The sequence below is a fragment of the Rhea americana genome, unplaced genomic scaffold, assembly GCF_003343005.1.
Source record: "Rhea americana isolate MKP2758 unplaced genomic scaffold, rheAme1 scaffold_8, whole genome shotgun sequence".
Classification (NCBI taxonomy): domain Eukaryota; kingdom Metazoa; phylum Chordata; class Aves; order Rheiformes; family Rheidae; genus Rhea; species Rhea americana.
In genome coordinates this window covers 2,004,955-2,011,320 of record NW_028186978.1, presented here as the reverse complement: position 1 = coordinate 2,011,320, position 6,366 = coordinate 2,004,955, and positions in this window count along the sequence as shown.

Below are 6,366 nucleotides of genomic sequence, written 5' to 3'. Positions count from 1 at the left end.
GGCACCAGCACAACCAGTGCTCCTCCTGCTCYGCGGCTTCCCAGGTTTGAGATCTCTGCTGATTCTAGGATTACAGGAAATGGTGAAGTTATGGGGCACAGGGGCGAGAAGTCAAGATTCCTGAGTGCTTACCTATGCTTGTTTAATGCCAAGTGGTTCCTGACCCTTAAAAAAAAATAAGTGCTGTTCTGTCCAGAGCTGGCCAGAACATTTATCTTTTAAGCACAGTCATTTACCAGTTACTATAGGGGCGGGCTATCTGCCACAGTGTCACGGAGGAGTTTAAAATGGGAATAGCAGCATTAGGTAATGASTTTGTAGCGAGCTAAGAGCTAGGCCCAGGTAGCTGCCTACCCTGCAGCGCCTTCACTGYGGGGTGAGCTGCTGGCGGGATCTCGGTGCCTGCCCACAATATAAGATATTCAGATTCTCTCTTTCCTCCTCAATTTCAAGCAAGCCCTTGGTCCCTGTTCTCTGGCATTTATAGAAACATGCTCAGACACCTGGTCTAAGGTGTACCCGCAGCACGGCTGTCCGAGTCTTCCCGTTGAGGCTGTCCCATGGCCCTGACTGATCTGATATTCGTGCAGACAGAAAAAGGCTCATTTGTGGTGGTAAAACTACCATCTGAGAGTCTCCAGGGCTTCAGTCCCTACTTGGATGGGGACTCTGTTGAAGGGAATAGTTCATATGTAGGACCACAGACTGATTAACTAAGGATTTGAAAGAAATGCTGAATAACATCCAGATCTTCAAGTATATTTAGGCGCTCTGTTCCCATGGGCAAACAGAAGGCAGTATGCCAGTACTACAGGAGACAGTGTCATGCTATGACATTATGCAATTAAGGCTGGAACAAAACGCATATGAATGTGGGCAGATGAGTTAATGTTGCCCAGGCAATTTTATTTCTGGCATTTCCTATATTTTCTACATCTGACTTTGCAACCTACACATTCACTCATCATAACTTTCTGTTGCAGGCAAGACTTGAATCTAGATCCTTCTCACTGAAGAAATAGAACAGAAATCTAAAGCTTTTGGTATCTTCCCTCTTTGGAATGAGGTTGGCTCAAGCCGTGTTGGACAAGCGCCAGCGCTGGCCGGGCCGCTGGGGCTGACCAGCCRCGGTGCCCCCCTCCAGCAGGGCCATGGGCCCGTCGCTTCCAGCCCGGAGATGATGACCAGCGTCTGAAGAAGCAGCAGCCGAAACACTGCCTGCAGCGCCTGCAGTGTCAGGACTTCTGCAGGATAATTAGGTGAAGCTACAGGATCTGCCAGGTTAAACTTGCATATGGTATACGCAAAAAGCTCTGAATTTACTTAGCAGCTGTGAGCAGCGGAACCAGCCCAGGTGCTCCTCTGGCAGGCTGCGCAGCAGTCTGAGGTTTGCCTGGCRCAGCAAGACTTGCTTGGTGACCTTTCCCTAACGTCACCCAGCCGTGCAGCCCCTCGACAAACGGCCCGTATTGTAACACAGGATGAGACTGAAGGAGATGAAGCAACGGCACTTTAATGCCCCAGTTTTTAGAGTGCTTAATATAGATCCCAAAGGCATTTCTAAAATGGAAAATACAAATTCTGCTAAATGTTCATATAAACATTTTTGAATGAGAGTTAGAGCTTGTATTTACTCAAGAGACTCTGTCATCAGGGCTTTTTTCCCCCCGTTTTGGATCAAACGGGTGTTCCCCGCACCAAACAACTGCTTCTACTGCAGGGGCACAAACCAGGGCAAAAAATCCTGGCAGCAGATGGGCAGTCCTGAACGAGAAAGAAAATCCTTCGCTTTCACTTCTTGGCCCAGAGCTTGGGAACGTTACATAAGGGGGAAATAGGAAAAAATGCAAGCTTAAGAGAAGATAAAATCTGATTAAAATGCAGACTAATATAATTGCAGAACATTAGTCAGGCTTTCTTGTGGAAAGAGAAAAATGTCTGCTATTGTGCTGCTATAGAAACGGAGCCGGGCATGCGGGTAGGTGCGGGCGTGCGGAGCGCGTCCCTCCCTCCCCCACTTCCCTGCCTGGGAAGCAAGATCCTGTCTCACTCCGTAAGCTTGGCCTCTGCTGGCCAGGTGAGCTTTCCCAGGACAGAGAAATGTCGTTTTCCTGTTTGTGTAATTTCTTTTAATATCTCTGTTAGCTCCCTGTTTTGTTCTGCTGTTGGTAGGTGACACAGCTCTGTGCCAGAGGAATGAATAAAAGCCTTTTTTAGGGCTTTTCATAGGGCTTGATCAACATTGGTTCATCCCATGAGAGCCTGCAGTATATATACCCTGCCCTGAAAAGAGAGTTTTATTGTATTTACTTGCATATAACCGAAGAGAGAATCCAAGGTTTTTTGGATAACTTAATACTTACCTGGAAAGAGCAGACATGGTCTGTGTTTCCAAACAGGGTATCTGCACTACTTGTTGCTTTAAAGATGCRTGTTAGAGGTTAACGGCCAACGCATTAAATAACCAGGTAAGCTTCATTCCCTTGGCTGCTGATACAGTGTCTATACGAAACACGTAAGCTGCATGTAAACTTGCTCGTTAAACAACGGCACAAAATAAGTTAGAAAAACGCGTGCCTGAAGCGGGGAAGCGAGCGTTCACAGCCGCTCTAACCCGTGGCCATCCAGGCTAACACGTCGGCTCTGGCACCGGTCACTTCCGCATAATTTAGAGGAAGGCATAATAAATTTTATATTAAAAAGATTGATGGATGAGTAAGCCTGTCCCCACTGTACTGGAGTTCTTTCTGGTCCCTAATACTTGGAAAGCRGCTCAGAATTTGAAGAAATAATGTACTACTGCTTACAAATTTTGTGCTAGCATTAAATATTTTAAAACTTCATTTTATCATAATCTATAAATGTACCGTCCTTCTTTGAATATTGCTGACTTTATTTGTACCCCAGTGTCCTCCTGCAACAATTGATTCAGTGGCTCAGTTACACACTTCATGGGAAAATATTTTGTACCTCAATTTTTTGAAAAGTTCAACATTTTAATCTTACAGACTTGTTTTCCTTTTTGTGTTCTGAGACAGAGGGAGAAGAGCCCAGYCTCCAATTATTTTATCATGTTCAGCTTGTCTCCTAGCAATCATCTCCTTTGTAAAACAGAACCCTCTCAACATCTTCGGGGTTTATACGAAGATTTTCATCACCTTCTCTGATTTCCCCCTTTTTCTACTCTACCCCTTTTTGATGTTGCAGAGACCTCCGCTGCACACATTGGTATAGGTTGCACTAAAGATTTATTTATATCATGGCACTAGAGTATCCTCTGCAGATGTCTAGATGGGACCTCTTGGTCTCATTGACAAACAAATCGTATAATCTGTTTTATACACCCATTCAACTTCATTTAAAAGAAATTAGATTTGGTTTTCCTCCTGCCACTCTTGTTAGACGGCTGTTCAAGTGTTTTGCTACTCTGGCTGCAGAGGCCAGTTTATACCCACTTGTCTTCATGCTGACACTGGCTTCTAGTCTAAGCTTTCCCTTTCCCCAAGCCCCACTTTCTTTGTTTTGCCAAACTGCTATCCTCTGCTGAAACAGGCTGTCCCTTCCTTGAACATCATAGGAGGTTTTGACCATACTTGTCCCGCTTTGGTTTACTCTTTCTTGAAACTGCGGGACAGAATCACACACCATATTTCAGATCTTTTTTTCTGAAATTACTTACCTGACATGACTGGGTTCACATTTGCCTGTTTACATAGCTCCTACTCATCCTGTGATTAACAAGTCTTTCTTTTTCAAGTGCTAATTTCATAGTTGATAGAATAAATTTTTATGATTAATCTCTGCAAGTCATTAGTATTACCAAATTTAATTAGGCTTTCATTAATCCAGTCCTAAGAGGCACTGTTTTTTCAATATACTATTCCCATTCTTGTTTGAGCTAATGATGACTCCCAACTCTGCCATCAGCAGATTTCATTAGCATGTTCATGTTCCTGATGCACCATTATAATGAAGACATTAAGGCAGACAGGAGCCTTGACGAATCCCACGGAGCAACTTCCCTTCAGTCTGACACTTCCCTTATAACATACCCCTCTGCCATCATCTCCTGATCCCCACATCCTCTTTAAATAACCGTTTCCTCTTTGGATAGCATCATCACTGAACCCAAATAGTAAAGATCTATCACACTTCCTTTCTTTAAAGAAAAGGGGGGGAAGTGCATCAGGGAAAGATATTCTGAAGCAAAATTTCATTTAATCCCATGTTTCATTTTATCCTATTCTCCATTTAATTCGATGYCTCTAATTATTCCTCTCTTTGAGGTTTGTCCAAATTACTGAAACTATTTGTATGAATCCCCTCCCCTCCCTTTCTTTAATATGGATACTCCAGAGTGATTTGAGAGCTACACTAAAACCTCCTGTGACGAGCCTGCAACCTTCACCGTCTTGCTCTGTCAGTGCTCTGTGCAAGATACTTCGTTTTCCCCAGTGCAGAAATTTCCTGTGACATAGGAACCCATCCTCCCTTTGGTCTCATCTTTCACATAATCACCTCTTTTAAAAATGGAGCCAAAATGCCCATTACTTCAGAAAATATARCGAGACCTCTTTTAGTCTGTACTCCCCTCTCACTCCATGGCAACCCTGTTTCTTTTTTCTCTGGCTGAAAAAAACCTGCTCCTGGCCATCATTCCTTTTCTCCTGAGATTCCTCATCTTGTAGACAGAACTTTCCGAGGTGAGCGAGCTGCCTCACCGTTACTTCTAGGCTTGCTATTTCCAGTGACCTCATCTACCAAGCTGTCAGATCTTCTGTAAAACCTTTCACCTTTGCTCAAGGTACAATGTCCAGATCATTTCTGCTGCTCTGGTGTAAAAAAAAAAAAAAAAAAAAAAAAAAAAAACAGTGTTTCCTTTTTATCCAAGTCCTTTGGCTGTGCTGATTTTTTCTAATTATGTCTCTTTTTTCCTGCTTGACTTAGAATGCCTTTTTACTCATCCATTTGCTTTAAACTGCATTGATTTACAATCTATCAAATGATTTTTTTCCTATGATCTTAATGGCCTTACAATACATTCACTGCTTACAAGTGATAAAATAACACCATCTCTTCTTGTTTCAGTGACTGTCAAAGAAATCTGTTTCTCTACTGTATCCAGCACTTCTCCAGCCCAATCAATATTCACAGCACCAGCTATTCTCCCATTTCTAACTGGGAAAGGAGAGCTGCTCMGTAAGCATTATATGCTAGGTATCTTTATCCATGTGCAAACATAACTTCACAGCTTGTAGCAAGCCCTATTCAAATGTTTGTTTGTTCCGATGGTGACTCCARTGTCACTGACTCTCGGTTTTGCCACAGACTCTCTTTTAACAGCTTTTCCTGCTGTGATTTTGATCCAAATACTTCGGGTCTATTCCTCCGTCTTTTTATGTAATTCAGCATTCAGTGCTACTCAGTGACCTTCACCGTTACCTCTTCCAGAACATGGGAAAGTACCTTTGGGTCAACGATTTCACTCTGCTCTTTTATTTCCTTAATAGCAGGCCTTGTTTCATGAGCTGGTGGGTTTTATTCCTCCATTTTATTGCTCAGGCTTCTTGCTTATGTACCCAAGTGTTTTGAATGTGCTAYGCTGACCACTTTGCTCCCAGGCTGGTACAAGCTGCTGGTTCCTGCCCACCTCTCATTTACATTTTCCCTCCCTTGCCATCAYCGTCTCTTCTGCTGTCTCTTTAGCCATTCTCATAGCCATGTTTTACTTGCCTTTTTTCCCCCGTTTCCTTGCATAGCCCTCCACCCCCCCCAACTTTGCTTCTGAACTCCTTAGTTTCAACTCTGTTCTTAACCAGTTGCCTCAAGTCTGGTTTCGGAGAGCTCCCACTCCAAGTGGTATCTTAAAGTGCTCCATAATCCTGAGCCTTGTCCAAGGCAAGCACGGCAGGGGAAGGAAAGCCTTCCGGAGGTGCAGAAATCAAGCCGTATCCCTACRCGGAAGCAGAATGTATGTGCTCCAGGAAAGGTAAAGATCAGAAAGGTGCCTGAGACCTAGTGTGATGCTGCTCATGTCTGGGTCTGTATAGTGGCACTTAGAGGTGTAAACCCCCAAATAAGATCCCCGGAAAGATGCGGTCAGCTCTGCCATGGAGYGACAGAGGTGCTTGATGCTTCTGCTAATGCTGGAAGTGTCTCGTTTTGACGGTCGCCAGCTGCCTGTGCACTGAWCCGTACCTGCGCTCGGCGCCTTCCCACCCACCCGGCAGCCTGCGGGGACAAACCCAAGCTCTGCGGCTCGTCTTCGGCCCGGGTTTTCACCCTCAGGGCTGCCCGGCCGGGCGCCCCGCGGGGCCCGGTGTCCGAGTGGCGCCGCGGCCGCGGAGCCTCCCCACGCCGCGCTCG